We start from the raw sequence: 19,982 nt of genomic DNA on the forward strand, positions 1-19,982 counted from the left end.
GTGAGTTCGGCTGTCTGATGATCGGTTACTCCTGTGACTTTATATACCTGATTTGGAGTTGTTCTTACCTTTTGGTACACAACCGCATTTTCTTCAAGAATCGGGGACTTATTTTGGGACAAACGAGCAAACTCCACAGAATTTTTAGAAATAATATTTTTGTGGTTTTCGGGTTCGCTCTTGACAAACTCAGAACAGTCAATTTCATCCTCTACAGAAATTACGCTCACATCATCATCCTCATTAAGCTCAGACACGTTTTCAACATCAATTTTATTTTCTGAGCTCAAGTTGGCATTCAATGAGTCAGATTTTTGTATGGTTTCGGTCCTTAGTTTCAGTTTATCGTTTTCATCCAAAAGGTTTTTCAGCATGTCCTTATGGTCCTTGGACTTTATAAAAGATTCGATTTTGTCCAGACCATACACATAAGTCGGATTCACATCATCAGACGAAACTACACTTTCGCAATTATATGCTTCAACATCGATTTCATCCTCCTTAAACTCAAGGAAGGGCAAAATCATGCGATGAATTTTCTGCCCTATTTCACAGTTCAGATGAAGTTGAGTGATGTTCGCATAAAGACGTTTAGCAATTAAACAAAAAACATTTCTCTGTTTCAAAAGTTTTAAATTGTCTCTTTGTAAGTAAATGTTTTTGTCCTTAGATTTAATCAGCTCCGACTCCTTTAGCTCTATCCACATCCTCCGTTCCTCATTCTTGGATGACACCCTGCTTAATTGGTCAGTTAGGTTAGAATTGGTGACCCGTGTTTGAGTTAAACAGCTATCTAGATTTGAGATTCTTGAATTTAAGTTTTTTAATTCTTTTTCATATGAATTTTGTGGGACTTTGAATGAAATAAAAACGGATTGTACCTTCTTGATCAATTCATCAAGCTCATTGATCTGCACACTGAGAGGTTTTGCTGTGAAGCATAAGTCCTCTCGCTCCTTGGTGTCCTCATTCCCACCGTTTGTATTGTGTCCCCTCATTTGAGATACATCTGTCACTATCAAACACTTCTCACTGCTTTCATCACCTCTTGCAACACAAACCTTTCCATGAGATGGCTTCCTGACTTCATCATCCTCTGAGTCGGTTGACCAGACCTGAACGCCACCGAACTCATCATCCGCTGCCGAACCCTGTACAATTAAAGCATTCATAGAAGGATTAGTAGCGGATTTCTTTCTCTTGATCTCTTCCAGCTTTTTCATCAACACAGCCTCTTCATCTTTTTCTTCATCCTTTTTCTGCCATTTTCTTCAAAACACAGTCTTTGACATAGTGGTTCTTTCCTCCATAGTAGTAGCAGTTCACACCAGAATCTACTTCAACTTTCGCCTCTTTCTTTGGTTTCTCTGTCTTCGGCTCCTCCCTAACCTTTTCAGAACTATAGCTTCCCTGCCAATTTCGGTTCTTATTGGTAGGAAACCTTTTCTTGATGAACCTCTTTGGATTAGACACCATCATAGCATAATCTTCAGAAGTAAGATTATAGTCTTCTAGGTTGAGATCTTCATCTTCTACCACATTTTTGCTTTTAGACAGGAGGGCCAAAGACCCCAAACTTGAGACCACATTTTTCTCTTGCAGGACAATCTTTTCTTGGGATTTCAGAATTCCCACCAGCTTTGCTAAAGAATAAGACTTGAACTGCTCATGAGCTTTAACGGTGGACACGACAGCTCTCCACTCGGATCTTAGGCCATTCAAAAAGGTAACTTTTTGGTCAATCAGCTTCCTTTCTATATCGTGTTTGATCATCTTGCTAAGAAGATGATTGAAGCGATCGAACGTGTGAGTAACAGTTTCATCATAATTCTGCTTAAATTCACCAAACTCAGACAAAAGCTAGGTCTGAATAGAATGCTCCAAATCTTCATCTGTGGAATATAGCTCTCGCAGCCTATCCCAGATTTCTTTAGCGGTGTAATATAGCTCTCGCTAGTGGAAGATACGTATCCCAACTACCACCGAAGTCTAAAACACATTCACAGAGCATGTCCTCGAGAGTCTGAATCGTCCTCTCACTATGCCCGTCCGTGTGAGGGTGGAAAGCGGTGCTAAAATGAAGACGAGACCCCATCTCGTCAAGAAACCGCTTCCAGAATCTGGAAGTAAAACGGACGTCTCGGTCTGACACTACTGAAACAGGCACTCCATGCCGAGCTACTACCTCATGCATATAGATGTCGGCTAGCTTCTCAGCCGATATACTCTCCTGGATTGGTATAAAGGGTGCGCTCTTAGTCAGTCGATCCACTATGACCCAAATCGAATCCACTCCCCGCACGGTCCTGGGAAGCTTAGTGATCAAATCCATGGTAATGTCCTCCCATTTCCATACGGGAATGTCTAACGGCTGCATCTTGTCGTGGGGTCTCTGGTGCTCTACCTTGACCTTCCTACAGGTCAGGCATCTCTCCACATACCAGGCAACTTCCCGCTTCATGCAGGGCCACCAATAATCGGGTCGAAGATCCCTGTACATCTTCGTCGCCCCTGGGTACATGGAAAATCGAGACTTATGGGCCTCGTCCATCAACACCTGCCGTACTCTGCCCCAGTACTGTACCCAAACACCCCATGAAGGGTCAACAACCCCCGACTGTCATAATCCAAAGAAACCACTCGGTCCACGATCCTCTCACGGTTCTGCTTCTCCTCCTTGAGGCCCTCGGTCTGTGCCTCCCTGATCCACTCCAACAGCGGAGTAATCCCTATCATCGGGCACCACTCGGCACCGTCCCTTGGTCCAGCAACATACAATCATACATACAAATATGTACGGGCCGACATTGGTGCCTAAAACCCGTTCAAATAGGAGGAAACTCATCTCAAATTTTGAAGCTCACTACAAGAAATCCTTAGATGTAGTCTTGTCACCTACCCAAGTTATCCATGCCAAATATCACCCAATAAACAATTAGGTTACACATGCAATCTATAACCCATAATGGAGGTGAAATGACTGTTTCACCGCTGGTCCTATCAAGACTCACAATCGAGGCCAAAGCCCGTAACCATAAACTCCATAAAAGCCCATTAATGGCCGAATTTTCCAAATTGGGCCCAACCCTTCATGGAACCACCCTTAGTAGTCATTACATACTTCATAATCCCCTCAAGTCAACCTTGGTCAAGGTCAAATTCAATGTTCTGAGTTGAATCAACTCGTCCAGCTATCCTTCAACTCGGCGAGTTTCCGTCAACCACAAATTCGCGATATCTCGCATCAACTCGTCGACTTTTCCCGAAACTCGTCGAGTTCCTTCACCGAGCCCCTTTCCCACTCACTGATTCACTCTGAACTCACAACTTGAAGGAAAACGGGGACTCGCGACCCGACTCGTCGAGTTCGAAGAACAAATCGCCGAGTCCTAATCGCAAATTCTAACCAATTGAGTTCTAATCCATTCCAGGGCCTCTAACTTGCAGATCTGATCAATTGGGACCATTTGAACACGTAAAGTTGCTGACTTTAGGTGTAACTATGAAGGAATGAAGCCATTTCACTCAAACACTACTTTTCTTGGGAAAAACACATTCGACTCGCCGAGTTGTAGAACAGCTCGTCGATCTAAGGCGATCTTCATCGGACTCGCCGAGTTGTTCATCCAACTCGTCGAGCCCATGGCTATCTTCATATGACTCGCCGATTCCATTCAGTCCCTTTTCCATACAGACCTGATTTGAGCTATGTAGCGGCTCCAAATCACAGATCCAAGCTTCTAAGGCATGCTTATCACATAAAGTTGCAAAATTTGCATGCATGCATGGCTTTCAAGGCTTCAAATGCTAATCCTAACCTCTTAATGGGGTTCCAAGCTCAAGAGGGACCTCAATCACAACCATAACTGAAACTATACACTTCTACGATGCAATGAGAGTCCAGATCTAAAGTTTTCATCCAAGGAGAGTCCATATCTCAAGTTTTGAATCATAAAAAGGCTCCAAAGAAGGCATATCAAGCATAAAGGAGGTTATAATGGAGGAATGCACAAGGTAACAACTTCATTACCTGAATGAAGAATAGATGTAAGCTATCTCATGGATCTTTCTTCCCTTCTATGGACCTTCTTTTCTTCCCTAAAGCTTCCAAGCTATCACAAACACACTCAAACTCAACAATGGGGCTGGGGTTTACAGGGGAAATGTTCTGAGAGTGGTAGAAGCGAGGTTAGGGGCGCATAAGTGTCTTTAAATAGGGTGCAAACCCTTGAAATTAGGTCTTCATCCAAACAGGCAGACTTGCCGAGTCCAACGTATGGACTTGTCGAGTTTCCAGCTTAACTCACGTGATCAACCCGTCTCTACTTGACGAGTCGGGCTACAGACTCGTCGAATACCCCTCAAGAAATGAAAAACTTTTACTTAAATCACATACTAGAAACGGAGCGTTACAACTCTCCCCCACTTATCTTAGACTTCATCCTCGAAGTCTGCTGCTGAAAACAACTCTGGGTAATGCTCCCTCATCTCCCCCTTAGACTCCCACGTCCACTCGAAACCCTTTCGATGCTAGCACTGCACCTTCACTAGCTGAACCACCTTGTTCCTCAAGGTCTTCGTCTTCCGATCTAAGATCGCAACTGGTCTCTCGATATAATTTAAGCTGCTATCATCCTGAATATCCTCCAAGGGTACAACTGCTGACTCGTCCACCAAACACTTTCACAACTGAGAAACATGGAAAGTGTTGTGGATCTGGCGAAGCTCTGCCGGAAGATCCGACTGATAAGCAACCCGACCCACTCGGGCTAAGACCCTAAAAGGGACAATGAACCTGGGACCTAGCTTTCCCCTTTTCAGAAACCTGATAACACCCTTCCAGGGTGATACCTGCAGGAGGACCATATCTTCAACCTGAAACTCTAAGTCCGAACGCCTCCTGTCGGTGTGACTCTTCCGCCTACTCTATGCAGTCTGTAGTCTGCTACGGACCTACTGGATCAACTCTATGGTCTTGAGCACCACTTCAGTGCTCCTAATGACTCACTAGCCGACCTCGCCCCAACAAATATGGGTCCTACACTTCCATCTGTAAAGCATCTCGAAAGGAGGACGGTCAATGCTCGTATGGTAACTGTTGTTATACAAAAATTCCGCTAGTGGAAGATACGTATCCCAACTACCACCGAAGTCTAAAACACATTCACGGAGCATGTCGTCGAGAGTGTGAATCATCCTCTCACTCTGCCCGTCCATCTGAGGGTGGAAAGTGGTGCTAAAATGAAGACGAGTCCCCATCTCGTCATGAAACCGCTTCCAAAATCTGGAAGTAATACGGGCGTCTCGGTCTGACACTACTGAAACAGGCACTCCATGCCGAGCTACTACCTCATGCACATAGAGGTCGGCTAGCTTCTCAGCCGATATACTCTCCTGGATCGGTATAAAGTGTGTCCTCTTAGTCAGCCGATCCACTATGACCCAAATCGAATCCACTCCCCGCGTGGTCCTGGGAAGCTTAGTGATAAATTCCATGGTAATGTCCTCCCATTTCCATAAGAGAATGTCTAACGGCTGCATCTTGTCGTGGGGTCTCTGGTGCTCTGCCTTTACCTTCCTGCAGGTCAGGCATCTTTCCACATACCAGGCAACATCCCGCTTCATGTAGGGACAACAATAATCGGCTCGAAGATCCCTATACATCTTCGTCGTCCCTGGGTAGATGGAAAATCGAGACTTATGGGCCTCGCCCATCAACACCTGCCGTACTCTGCCCCAGTACTGTACCCAAACCCCCATGAATGGTCAACAATCCCCGGCTGTCATAATCCAAAGAAACCACTCAGTCCACGATCCTCTCATAGTTCTGCCTCTCCTCCTTGAGGCCCTCGGTCTGTGCCTCCCTGATCTACTCCAACAGCGGAGTAATCACTGTCATCAGGCACCACTCGACATCGTACCTTGGTCCAGCAACATGCAATCATACATACAAATATGTACGGGCCGACATTGGTGCCTAAAACCCATTCAAATAGGAGGAAACTCATCTCAAATTTTGAAGCTCACTACAAGAAATCCTTAGATGTAGTCTTGTCACCTACCAAAGTTATCCATGCCAAATATCACCCAATAAACAATTAGGTTACACATGCAATCTATAACCCATAATGGAGGTGAAATGACTGTTTCACCGCTGGTCCTATCAAGACTCACAATCGAGGCCAAAGCCCGTAACCATAAACTCCATAAAAGCCCATTAATGGCCGAATTTTCCAAATTGGGCCCAACCCTTCATGGAACCACCCTTAGTAGTCATTACATACTTCATAATCCCCTCAAGTCAACCTTGGTCAAGGTCAAATTCAATGTTCTGAGTTGAATCAACTCGTCCAGCTATCCTTCAACTCGGCGAGTTTCCGTCAACCACAAATTCGCGATATCTCGCATCAACTCGTCGACTTTTCCCGAAACTCGTCGAGTTCCTTCACCGAGCCCCTTTCCCACTCACCGATTCACTCTGAACTCACAACTCGAAGGAAAACGGGGACTCGCGACCCGACTTGTCGAGTTCAAAGAACAACTCGCCGAGTCCTATTCACAGATTCCAACCAATCGAGTTCTAATCCATTCCAGGGCCTCTAACTCGCAGATCTGATCCCTTGGGACCATTTGAAAACGTAAAGTCGCTGACTTTAGGTGTCACTACGAAGGAATGAAGCCATTTCACTCAAACACTACTTTTCTTGGGAAAAACACATTCGACTCGCCGAGTTGTAGAACAGCTCGTCGATCTAAGGCGATCTTCATCGGACTCGCCGAGTTGTTCATCCAACTCGTCGAGCCCATGGCTATCTTCATACGACTCGCCGAGTCATGCTTCCGACTCGTCGAGTCCATTCAGTCCCTTTTCCATACAGACCTGATTTGAGCTATGTAGCGGCTCCAAATCACAGATCCAAGCTTCTAGGGCATGCTTATCACGTAAAGTTGCAAAATTTGCGTGAATGCATGGCTTTAAAGGATTCAAATGCCAATACTAAGCTCTTAATGGGGTTCCAAGCTCAAGAGGGACCTCAATCACAACCATAACTGAAACTTTACACTTCAACGCAATAAGAGTCCAAATCTAAAGTTTTCATCCAAGGAGAGTCCATATCTCAAGTTTTGAATCATAAAAAGGCTCCAAAGAAGGCATATCAAGCACAAAGGAGGTTATAATGGAGGAATGCACAAGGTAACAACTTCATTACCTGAATGAATAATAGATGTAAGCTATCTGATGGATCTTTCTTCCCTTCTATGGACCTTCTTTTCCTCCTTAAAGCATCCAAGCTATCACAAACACACTCAAACTCAACAATGGGGCTAGGGTTTACAGGGGAAATGTTCTGAGAGTGATAGAAGCGAGGTTAGGGGCGTATAAGTTTCTTTAAATAGGGTGCAAACTCTTGAAATTAGGGCTTCATGTAGACAGGCAGACTTGCCGAGTCCAGCGTATGGACTCGCCGAGTTTCCAGCTTAACTCACGTGATCAACCCGTCTCTACTTGATGAGTCGGGCTACAGACTCGTCGAGTGCCCCTCAAGAAATGAAAAACTTTTAATTAAATTACATACCAGAAACTGGTTGATAGGTTTTTTTTTGAGTAAATTATGTAAATTTAATAAGTAATTAGCATGGGAGATGAACACGCTACCACCATCCATAAGTCCGGATTCAACGAAGGAGAAGAAGAGGACAGGATATATAGTGGAATTGATTGCTGGAGCCTCTGTTGTACTTGCTTTGTTGGTTATTGTTACAATTGTTTGTTGGAAAATGAGGAAAAACATGGGAGATGAAGTTGACGAATTTGGATCTGGTCTGGAGATGAATAATGAATTCACAATGGGCGTCGGACCTCGAAGATTCTCTTACCGTGAATTAGCTCGGTCAACTGGTGGCTTTTCCGAGAAACAAAAGCTAGGCGAGGGAGGTTTTGGAGAGGTTTACAAAGGGTTTCTGGATGAATTGAAAATATATGTTGCAGTCAAAAGGGTATCAAAGAATTCCAAACAAGGGATCAAGGAGTACGCAGCAGAAGTAAAGATCATTAGCCGATTGAGGCACAAAAATCTCGTCCAATTGACTGGTTGGTGCCACGAGAAAGGAGAACTTTTTCTTGCTTATGAGTTTATGGAAAATGGAAGTTTAGATTTACATCTCTTTAATGGAAATAGCTTGTTAGCATGGGGAACAAGGTACAAGATTACCTGTGGTCTGGCCTCTGCTTTGCTATATCTACACGAAGATTGGGAGCAATGTGTTTTGCATAGAGATATCAAATCGAGTAATGTGATGTTGGACTCAAATTTCAATGCTAAGCTTGGCGACTTCGGGTTAGCTAAGTCGGTTGACCACGAGAAAGGCTCACAGACTACAATGTTGGCTGGGACTTTGGGTTACATGGCTCCTGAAAGCGTAGTAACTGGAAAGGCAACCAGAGAATCAGATGTGTTTAGCTTCGGAGTTGTTGCATTGGAAATAGCTTGTGGGAGAAAACCCATCGTATATAAGGCTCAAGAAAACCAAATACGATTAGTAGAATGGATTTGGGAGCTTTATGGGAATGGAACACTTTTAGAAGGGGTAGATCCACGGCTAGGGTCAGATTATGTAGGAGAAGAGATCACACATGTGATGATCCTTGGGCTATGGTGCGTGCACCCTAACCCAAATATTCGCCCTTTAATGAGACAAGTTATTCACATTCTGAACTCTGAAGCTTCTCTGCCCATACTCCCCTCAAAGATGCCGGTGGCTTCTTATTTGTCGTCTCCCATGTCTTCATCATATGGCGTGGCTTCTGTCATCCAAGACCAATCATCAAGTGGTGCATCTAAATCGGATTCCTCAGAGAAAACAACATCATCGACAGTCTCTTCTCATTCTCCATATGTATCACTGTTGCATTCAGAGGAATGACATATTCCATCCACTCTCAGTTTTTGCAGAAGAAGAAATGGAGCTTCTAATGATTTTGTTTATGGTGTGTGTATACAATAAATGGTATTTTCTTCGTGTTTGTTTGATTTCGTTCAAATGATCTGCAGATATGTGTCGAAATTTATGATTTTCCAGTTGGGACTATTTCTTAGTGTACGTATATTTATGTAAGGAGCTGATATTTCAAATGCATTATTTTATCCATCCACGTGTTTTCACCATTTTGCCTTTATTGATAACTAGTTGTGAAACTCGTATATTATACGGGTTGATTAAAACAAAATGTTAAATACAAACAATTAAATGAGAAGTTTATTTGAATTCGAAATTTGAAATAAATAAAAATTATGTGAAAAAAAACATGCAAAAGATAAATAAATTAAAATTATTGTTTAGTTATCAAACCTATATATATACTAAACAGGTTAATTATAATAAAATGTTAAACACAAAGGTTTAAACTGTAAATTTATTTGAAATTGAAATTGAAATTCAAAATTTAAAATTTAAAATTAATATCATTATGGTAGGTTTAATTTATGAAAACTAATTAATAATATATTAGAAATGGAAAATAAAATAAATGACAAGTGGAAAATAAATATATCTCTAAATTATGACAAAATGACATGTGGCAAATGTAATGAGAGAAAGACATGTGGCAAAATCATTCTTATTTATTAGGGTAGATTTATAAAAATGTCAAACAAAGAAAAATAGGTATCCATTTGAAATTAAAGTCTTTTCACCATTTTTCCCTAATTGATAATTTATAAAAATGTGAAAGAAAGAAAAATAGGTTATATACTCTTGCCTGTATCACCATTCACATTTACACTACCCCTATTTGAGTCGATCATCTTCTACATCCCAACCACAACCTCCTAAAAAACATAAAAATGCAATTTCCAATCCAACCATACACCAAAACTTGTATAAAAAAAACTTCCAATCCAACCATACACCAAAACATGTATAAAAAACTTACTTTTAATTTTTAATTATTTAGTCAAAACTAGGGGCGGAGTCAGAATTTGAGAATAAGAAGGGCTTAAATCTTAAAAAGATAATAAAAAATATTGATTACTAGTTTAAAATACAAAGTCGTTTATTCAGGTTCAACACTATATAGCTGGTCAATATTACTAAAGTATTATTTTTTAAAGTTGTAGACATGTATTATAAATATCTTCATCTAATATTATCTCTAACAATATACAATTGTTGTTCATGAAGATTTTTCTTTTCATTTAAAAAAAGAATCAATGACTCTTTTGTTGCTCAAAATTTAAAATATGATCATAAAAAACCAAATTACTAATCATGATAAAATTACAAAAATGAAGTAAGAATTAAAGATTACCTGTTATTATTGATTGGAGAATGAAAGCAATGGTAACATCTTAATGAAAATCAACTCCCGACAGTAAAATAATAGAGATACCCACTTTAACAAATTAAAATAGACAGAAGGGACTTTGAGTTTAGTTTACTGAGATGGGCCACATAATTACTCATGGGTTGTATTATATATAATTCTATCATCAAACAATTAAAAGAGTTGAAGGGGGTGCAGCACTCAGGTGCCCCCTACTGGCTCCGCTATTGGTTAAAACCTACTTTCTTCATAGTTCGTACAGAAGAGTGGTTTCCACCCAATATGAGTTTTAATCCAAAAATGGGTAATATCATCGGCAAAATCCTAATTATCCAGCAATTTCATTTTTGTTCGAAGCATTAATATGTAGCGGCAATAGATGATTGAAGAACAAAAAGCACTTAATCAAAGGGATAACACATGTGATGGAGGGAAGAACAAAATGCACCAAATCAAAGGGATAAAACATGTGATGGAGGAAAGAACAGAAAGCACTCGGTAGAAACATAAATGTGAAAATCTCCAAAATCAATGATTCTCTTTTTTTTATTTTTTAAATTTAAAAGAAAGGCAAAAAGGTAAAAGAACATTGATTTCAAGTGGATTGAAAAAAAATTGAAGTGGAAATATCAAATCCCTGTGTCAAAAACGATCCACCTGGACAATTTTTTCTCAATACTACAACTGGTTGATAGGTTTTTTTTTTGAGTAAATTATGTGAATGATCCTTGTGGTTTGGATTAATCTTATGAGTTTGGTCCAAGAAGAAACTGATGTTTTGATCTTCCCTTTTTTTTTGTTAATTTAAAAGTAACGCAAAGTTTTTTTTTTTTTTTTTGTTAATTTATAAGTAATACAAAAAGGTAAAAGAACATTGATTTCAAGTGGATTAATAAAAAAAGCAAAAACGATCCATCTGGACAAATTATTCTCAATACTATAATTGCTTGATAGGTTTTTTAGTAAATTATGTAGCATCTGGTTCCGGTACGTACTCTTTTTTTGTAAATTTAAAAGTAATGCAAGAAGGTAAAAGAACATTGATTTCAAGTGGATTAATAAAAAAAGCAAAAACGATCCATCTGGACAAATTTTTCTCAATACTACAATTGGTTGATAGGTTTTTTAGTAAATTATGTAGCATCTGGTTCCGGTACGTACTCCTTGCTATTTACATTTTTAAAATAATGCATTTTGCGTTGGACTCGGCGAGTTGATGGGCCAACTCGCCGAGTAGGAATGGGATAAGGCGCGGGAATTGGACTTTGGACTCAACGAGTCGGTCCCCGGACTCGGCGAGTAGACCCTGTTTGGGCAAAAACCCTAATCCGGGTGTTTGCACCCTATTTAAACGCTCTAACTTGGCCTCCTTTATCCCTAACACTTCCAGAGAGCAGTAGAGCGAGACCCTAGCCCCCATATTGTTCTTGAGAGTGTTTTTGGCTTTGTGAAGGAGGTTCGGAATTAGAAGAAGAAAGAGGTGGTTGAAGAGTGAAAGGAAAGGAGTAGATCCGAACTCTACTCAGGGAGAAGCTTCCATTAAGGTAAAAAAGTCCCTACCTTGATCTTTAGGTCATTAGTTACCATTTTTGTCCCAATTTGGTGGTTTTCATGCCCTAAAACACCAAACTCCATGAGTTGTGCTTAATGATCTGAAAGGACTTCAGATCTAGACTTATTGGATGAATTAGTAGCATAAAGTTCTATGGTTGAAGTGATTGAGGTCCTCATTGAGTGTATGACCTCATTAAGAGTTTGGTTTTGGCCTTATGAGCTTATAGGGCCATGCATGCACGTAAAGTTTGCAACTTTACGTGATAAGCATGCTTAAGGAACATGGATCTGTGGTATTGAAGCGTTGCATGTCTCAGATTTAGCCTATATGGGAAATGGGTCATAGGGACTCGGTGAGTCCTAAAGAGGAACTTGGCGAGTCCTAAGGAGGAACTCAACGAGTTCCATGAGGATGGCCTTAGACTTGGCGAGTTGGATGAACTACTCGGCGAGTCCTATGAATATTGCCTGGAACTCGACGAGTTGTTCTTCAAACTCGGCGAGTCGGGTCGCGAGTCGGTTCAATCGTCCCAAGTAATGAGTTAAAGGTGATTCAGTGAGTGGGAAGAAGGACTGGACGAGTAGGACCGGGTTAATAGGAAAAGGACTCAGCGAGTCTACGCCATGACTCGGCGAGTCCAATCAAATGGACATTGACTTTGACCAAGGAGTTGACCTTGGACCAAGGGAGGGTCAATCTTTTGACCTAAGGGCATTTATGGGTGTCTAACCTATGTTTATGGTTTATCGTCGGAGGATTTGCGATCCAGCTGTCAGGCGCTCACCAAGCAGACTTCAACAGCTACTTTCGAGGTGAGTTACCTTCCAGTAGTGGTGGGTCTAAGGCCACAATGTCGGCCCACCAGTAGGAGACATATGATAGATGATTGTCTTTGTGATATCATCTAGGTTTGTTACTACCTGATGTGTTATATGCTAGCATGATATGTCGTATGTGATAGTAGTAGAGTTCGGTTGTTAGGACCGAAGGGTAGTCAGACACCCCAGATACGTCTGACAGTATGTGATGATATGTTTGCATCCTTGCTTGTTATTTTATATGCGATAGAGGTAGTAAGAGGGGACCAGTCCCCGAGTTCGGTTGTTAGAACCGAAGGGTAGTTCAGGCACCCCAGATATGTCTAATATTATGTTATGTTATGATATATGTGATAGTAGCAATAGGGGTGAAATAGTCCCCGAGGATCGGTCGTTAGGGCCGATGGGTAGTCAGCACCCTAGAATGGATTGACATGGGTAGTCAGCACCCCAGAACGGCTTGACACGGGTAGGTCGGCACCCCAGAATGGCCGTACCGGGTAATTCGGGCACCCCAGAATTGCCCGACAATATGTATGATATGTGATTGTATGGTATCTGGTATGATGGGGGAACTTACTAAGCTTCGTGCTTACAGTTTTCAGTTTTGGTTTCAGGTACCTCTTCATCGAAGGGGAAGGAGCTGCCGCGGTAGCAGCACATCACACACACACTTTGTATTCCGCACTATGAGATCTTCCAGGGGATTTGTACTCTGAAATTGTTATGTATTTATAAACTGGTTTCCAGACACGCACATCTTTTATGAAATGATATGATCGGTGAATGTTTTATTTCTAATGTTTTGCAAAGTATGTGTTTTAAAAATGAAATTTTTGGCTCGTATTTTTCGGATGTTACAAGTTGGTATCAGAGCCCTGGTTTGAGGGATTCGGACATGCCTTCGGGGGTGTCTGAACTCAAAACGAGGGATTGAAAGATTTTAAAGAAGAAAATATTTTCTAAAAAGCTAAGTAAAGAGTTTTAAGAAAGAACGAAGTGTGTGATGTGCACGACCGCCCGAGCTCAAGTAAGTATTCCCGAATGTACCCATACAAATTTATATATGTTTATCAGTTCCAGTAGAACATCATGCTAGAATAGGACTAAGGATCTAGGAGTGATGCCTTATGTGCCTGCTTTATGTGCTTCAGTATATGAAAATTGTATCCTAGGATTGAGTAGACAGCAGTAGGATAGCCTGTTTAGGTTATGCCTGATAGCATGAGCTTAGCATTGTATGGCAGTACAGTTTCCCATTATGAGGATGGAATTGCTTGAGTAGTCTCCTACATCTGAATATTGCTTTCTTTGTGCTTTGTGGGACTCTAAGTGATGGGAGTTAGCCATTAAGTGAATGCGTCACGTCACATGCAAACAGGGTTGAATAATCTCAGAGTGCTAGACTTGGCCCTATTGCGCAGCTCTTGTCTGAGTCTAACCGTTGTAGGGACGAGTCTTTTACTTGAAGTATTATCTGAGCCTCGCCGCATGTGATGGTAATCAGGTGATGGCTAATTGGCATCACAAGGAGGCTTTCAGCAGCTGAGGACTAGATCGGGTATAGTCAGAGGATTCCCCAGGGCAAGCCCAGGATGGAAGTAGCAGAAATTATTAGCAGTAATAGTGACTTGGTGGAGTCAAGCCAGTACTTGAGGTAAGTATGGATAGATGTGGAAGGTAGTATGGGCCCGTACTACTGGATGCAGAGGATCCGTACTCGAATCAAGGAAAGCTGAAATGAGACCAGGAAAGTTGTGGTAGTAGTAATTCCTCGAGATATATCAGTGTTCCTGAAGTTTATTATGTTGTGTTTCAGAATGGTGGTATTGCGCCCTAGACCAAAAGTTGGCAGTTCAGAAGAGGGATCGGGTTCGGGATCAGGTTTCGAGCCGGTGGATGAGGGGCTACGCGATTTCATCGCGTCAGAGATCACCAGGGGCATCCTTAAGTTGACCCCCATTATCTTCGGGTCGATCAAGGAAAGATAGTTGAGTTAATGGAGGATCGCCTCCGAGCACTCAGGAGCGATATGGCATCTGGCCAGTCAGGATCTCGCACACTGTCCTTTAAGGACTTCAGGGGCAGTGGTGCGCCGGATTTTCATCGGGCGAAGGACCCCATAGCTGTCAGGCGATGGATTGCAGACATTGAGTCTGCAAAGATGATTAGCTTCTGCCCTGAGGGGTCGAAGGTGAGGTTTGCAGCAGGGTGTTTACGAGATCGAGCTAGGGATTGGCGGGAGTCCGTGGGTGACTCTTTGGGAGCCTCGGCTGTCGAGGCTATGACCTGGTCGGACTTCGCAACTAGGTTTAGGGCAGAGTTTGCGCCGGCTGTAGAGCTTCAGCAGTTGGCCAGGGAGTTCTTGGATATGAGACAGACGACGGAGACTATGCCGGAGATCAACGCCAAGTTCCGGGAGAGGGCATTGTTGGTGCCCCAGTATGCGGGTGATGAGGACATGAGGAGGACCTGCTACCTTGACATGCTCCGAGCTGATATTCGATAGCATGTCAGTTTTTCAACTTGCCCTACCTTGGACTCTATGATTGCCAGGGCGAGGGAGAGAGAGATAGATCTGGAGCACATCCGGAAGAGGAAGACAGAGAAGGGACATGCAGGAGGGGCTTCGGGGAAGAAGCCCAAGGGACCAGATGGTAGGCCGAAAGGCCAGTCAGGACCGAGCCACTGCAAGAAATGCGGTAGGCCTCATGAGGGGGCATGTAGGTTGGGATCGTCGGGCTGCTATAAGTGCGGCAAGACGGGGCATTTCAGCAGGGATTGTACCGCCCCTGCACCTGTGATATAGACGTCTGAGTTGCTATGTTTCCACTACAACCAGAGGGGCCACAAGAAGGCCAATTGCCAACATCAGCGTCAGTTAAGGCGCTAGCTCCAGCGACCCTGCGGATTACAGATGGCCTGCAGGGCAAGGCCGAGGCTCCCATGGTGAGGAGCCGGGCGTTTCAGCTGACTACCGAGGAGGCACGCACCGCACTCGATGTGGTGATGGGTATGATTCCTTCCCTCTATTTTATTTTTATGATGTTATGATATTGATATGTGCTCTGTGTATATGCGTTAGGATCGTTTCATGTGAACGGTATCCCTGTTCAGGTGTTATTTTACTCGGGTGCCACCCGATCATTTGTTTCCCTTGCGCTTAGCAAGAGGTTTACTGAGTCTTCGGGTATGTTGGATTGCCCTTTAGAGGTAGAGATTGCCGATGATCGATCGGTGCGAGCATTAACAGTATTCAGGGATTGTATCCTAAGGTTATTTTGAGGAGCGCTATTTGGTGGATTTGGTTCCCATTCCATTGTGGCGCAACAAGGTAATTATAGGCATGGATTGGTTGAGCCCTAATGGGGCGGTGATAGATTGCGCGCATCAGCTACTGCGGATGAGGACCCCAAGTGGGGGAGAGTTAGTGATCCACGGTGAGAGGCCACAACGTGGACCCATAGTATGTTCAGCAGCGAGAGCTAGGCGCTACCTTCAGCAGGGTTGCGTGGGATATGCCACATATGTTGTGGATACCCAGGAGGCGGGTAAGGCGACAATGAACAAGGTTCCAGTGGTGCGAGACTACGTTGATGTGTTCCCGGAGGAGCTTCCTGGAATACCTCTGGAGCGACCGGTAGAGTTCAGGATCAACCTAGTCCCTGGTGCGGCTCTGATAGCCAAGGAACCGTATCGGTTGGCTCCTCCTGAGATGCAGTAGTTGTCTACACAACTACATGAGCTGTTAGACAAGGGATTCATTAGACCGAGCAATTCACCCTGGGGAGCCCCGATCTTGTTTGTAAAAAATAAGGACGGGTCGCATCGGATGTGTATAGATTACCAGGAGCTGAATAAGGTAACGGTGAAGAACCGTTACCCGCTTCAGAGGATTGATGACCTCTTTGATCAGTTTCAGGGAGCATCTTGGTTCTCCAAGATCGATTTGCATTCAGGTTATCATCAGATGAGGGTCAGAGAGGAGGATGTGCAGAAGACCGCGTTTCGGACGTGTTATGGCCATTATGAGTTCGTGGTGATGCCGTTCGGGCTCACCAATGCTCCTGCCGCGTTCATGGTCCTCAGGAACCGCGTATGCTGACAGATGCTGGATCAATCTGTGATAGTTTTCATTGATGATATCTTGGTTTATTCCAAGATGCAGGAGGAGCACGAGGAGCATCTGAGAGAGGTTTTGGAGACTCTGAGGAGGGAGAGCTTGTACACGATGTTCTCCAAATGTGAGTTTTGGTTGCCCGAGGAGCACTTTCTTGGGCACCTCGTCAACCAGAACGGGATTTCACTAGACCTGACCAAGGTGGAGGCCGTGATGAAATGGGAGGTTCCGAAGTCTCCATCCGAGATTCGGAGTTTCCTAGGATTAGCAGGCTACTATCGGAGATTCATTCAGGATTTCTCCAAGATAGTCGTGCCCCTGACACGGTTGACTATGAAAGTCGTGGTCTTTCGATGGGGGCCCGAGCAGCAGGCAGCATTTGAGATTCTGACGCGGAGATTGTGCGAGGCGCAAATCTTAGCCCTGCCCGAGGTCGTAGAGGATTTTTTGGTTTACTGTGATGCGTCTACCTCAGGTTTAGGCATGGTATTGATGCAGAGAGGGCATGTTATCGCCTATGCTTCGAGCTAGCTGAAACCTCACGAGGCGAACTACCCGACACATGATTTAGAGTTGGAGGCGGTGGTCTTCGCCCTCAAGATTTGGCGACATTACCTCTATGGAGTTCGGTGTACCATTTACACGGACCACAAGAGTTTGAGGTACCTCATGGATCAGCCGAATCTGAACATGAGACAACGTCGGTGGTTGGACGTGGTGAAGGATTATGATTGTGAGATCCTTTACCACCCGTGGAAGGCCAATGTGGTGGCCAATGCGCTTAGCCGCATGGCGGTGCCGATTAGGGATATTTGCATGCGGATGACAGTTGTGACTCCGCTTTTGGAGCAGATTCGGGAGGCCCAGCAAGAGGCCCTGAAGGAGGAACATCGGAAGAGTGAACGCATAGTGGGTCAGGTTTCCTCCTTCGACTATGATAGCAGGAGATTATTGACATTACACCGCAGGGTATGGGTGCCATACCTCGGAGGAATGCGCCAGATCTTGATGGAGGAGGCACACAAGTCCCGATTCTCCATTCATCCCGGGGGCGATGAAGATGTATAGGTATCTTCGTCTGGACTATTGGTGGCCCCGCATGAAACGGGATGTGGCTTGGTACGTCGAGTGGTGCTTGACCTGCATGAAGGTCAAGGCCGATCATTAGAGACCGCACGGCAAGATGCAGCCGTTGGATATCCCGTTGTGGAAATGGGAAGATATTACGATGGATTTTATCACAAAGCTTCCCAGGACCGCGCGAGGAGTGGAATCTATATGGGTCATCGTTGATCGATTGACCAAGAGCGCCCATTTTATTCCGATTCAGGAGAGCATCTTGGCCGAGAAGTTGGCCGATATCTATATTAGGGAGATAGTGGCGCGGCACGGGGTGCCAGTATCAGTGATTTCAGATAGAGATGTGTGTTTTACTTCCAGGTTTTGGAAGAAGTTTCATGATGAGTTGGGCACTCGCCTGCATTTTAGCACTGCCTTCCACCCGCAGACGGATGGTCAGAGTGAGCGGACCATCCAGACTCTTGAGTATATATTGCGGGCATGCGTGCTAGATTTTGGTGGTAGTTGGGATACCTATCTTCCTTTAGCTGAGTTCTCATACAACAACAGCTACCACGCGAGTATTGACCGTCCTCCCTTCGAGATGTTGTACGGACAGAGATACAGGGCCCCGATATGTTGGGGGAGGTTGGACAGAGGGTCATGGGAAGCACCGAAGTGGTGCTCCAGACGACAGAGAAGATTCAGCAGGTCCGGAGCAGGCTTCAGACTGCTCAAAGTCGGCAGAAAAGTTATGTCGACAAGCGCCGTTCAGACTTGGAATTCCAAGTCAGGGATATGGTTCTTCTGAAAGTTTCGAAATGGAAAGGCGTCATCCGATTCAGAAAGTGGGGTAAGTTAGGCCCTAGGCACATCGGGCCATTCTGGGTTGTAGCCTGGGTGGGAAGGTGGCGTATAGGTTGGATCTACCAACCGAACTCAGCCAGATCCACAACACTTTCCACGTCTCTAAGTTACGAAAGTGTTTGGTGGACGACTCGGCAGTGGTGCCTTTGGAGGATATTCAGGTCGACGACAGCCTAAATTACATCGACCGGCCTGTGGCAATCCTCGATAGGATGTCGAAGGATCTGAGGAACAAAAGGGTGGAACTCGTGAAGGTGCAATGGCAGCACCGAAAGGGTTCGAAGTGGACTTGGGAGCCGGTGGAAGAGATGATGGAGCACTACCCTTAGCTATTTCAGGATCGAGCAGCAGAATTCAAGGACGAAGTCTAAGATAAGTTGGGGAGATTTGTAGCACCAGGTTCCCGGTACATACTCCTTGCTGTTTACAATTTTAAAATAATGCATTTTTCCGTGGACTCGACGAGTTGATGGGCCAACTCGCCGAGTAGGAGTGGGATAAGGCGCGGGAATTGGACTTTGGACTCGGTGAGTCGGTCCCCGGACTCGGCGAGTAGACCCTGTTTGGGCAAAAACCCTAATCCAGGTGTTTGAACCCTATTTAAATGCTCTAACTTGGCCTCCTTTGTCTCTAACACTTCCAGAGAGCAGTAGAGCGAGACCCTAGCCCCCATATTGTTCTTGAGAGTGATTTTGGCTTTGTGAAGGAGGTTTGGAGCTTAGAAGAAGAAAGAGGTGGTTGAAGAGTGCAATGAAATGAGTAAATCCGAACTCTACTCAGGGAGAAGCTTCCATTCAGGCAGAAAAGTCCCTGCATTGATCTTTAGGTCATTAGTTACCATTTTTGTCCCAATTTGGTGGTTTTCAAGCCCTAAAACACCAAACTCCATGAGTTGTGCTTAATGATCCGAAAGGACTTCAGATCTAGACTTATTGGATGAATTAGTAGCATAAAGTTATGTGGTTGAAGTGATTAAGGTCCCCATTGAGTGTATGACCTCTTTAAGAGTTTGGTTTTGGCTTTATGAGCTTGTAGGGCCATGCATGCACGTAAAGTTTGCAACTTTACGTGATAAGCATGCTCAAGGAACATGGATCTATGGTTTTGAAGCGTTGCATGTCTCAGATTTGGCCTATATGGGAAATGGGTCATAGGGACTCGGCGACTCCTAAGGAGGAACTCGACGAGTTCCATGAAGATGGCCTTAGACTCGGCGAGTTGGATGAACAATTCGGCGAG

General features: G+C 44.0%; 1 pseudogene; it reads left to right on the plus strand.

The window, feature by feature from the left end:
- Window positions 1-7,644: 7,644 nt before the first annotated feature.
- Window positions 7,645-9,126, plus strand: LOC145076492 (L-type lectin-domain containing receptor kinase IX.1 pseudogene; annotated as a pseudogene).
- Window positions 9,127-19,982: the final 10,856 nt, after the last annotated feature.

Source organism: Lactuca serriola, chromosome 9, assembly GCF_051521515.1.
Source record: "Lactuca serriola cultivar US96UC23 chromosome 9, Lser_US96UC23_V15, whole genome shotgun sequence".
Lineage (NCBI taxonomy): Eukaryota > Viridiplantae > Streptophyta > Magnoliopsida > Asterales > Asteraceae > Lactuca > Lactuca serriola.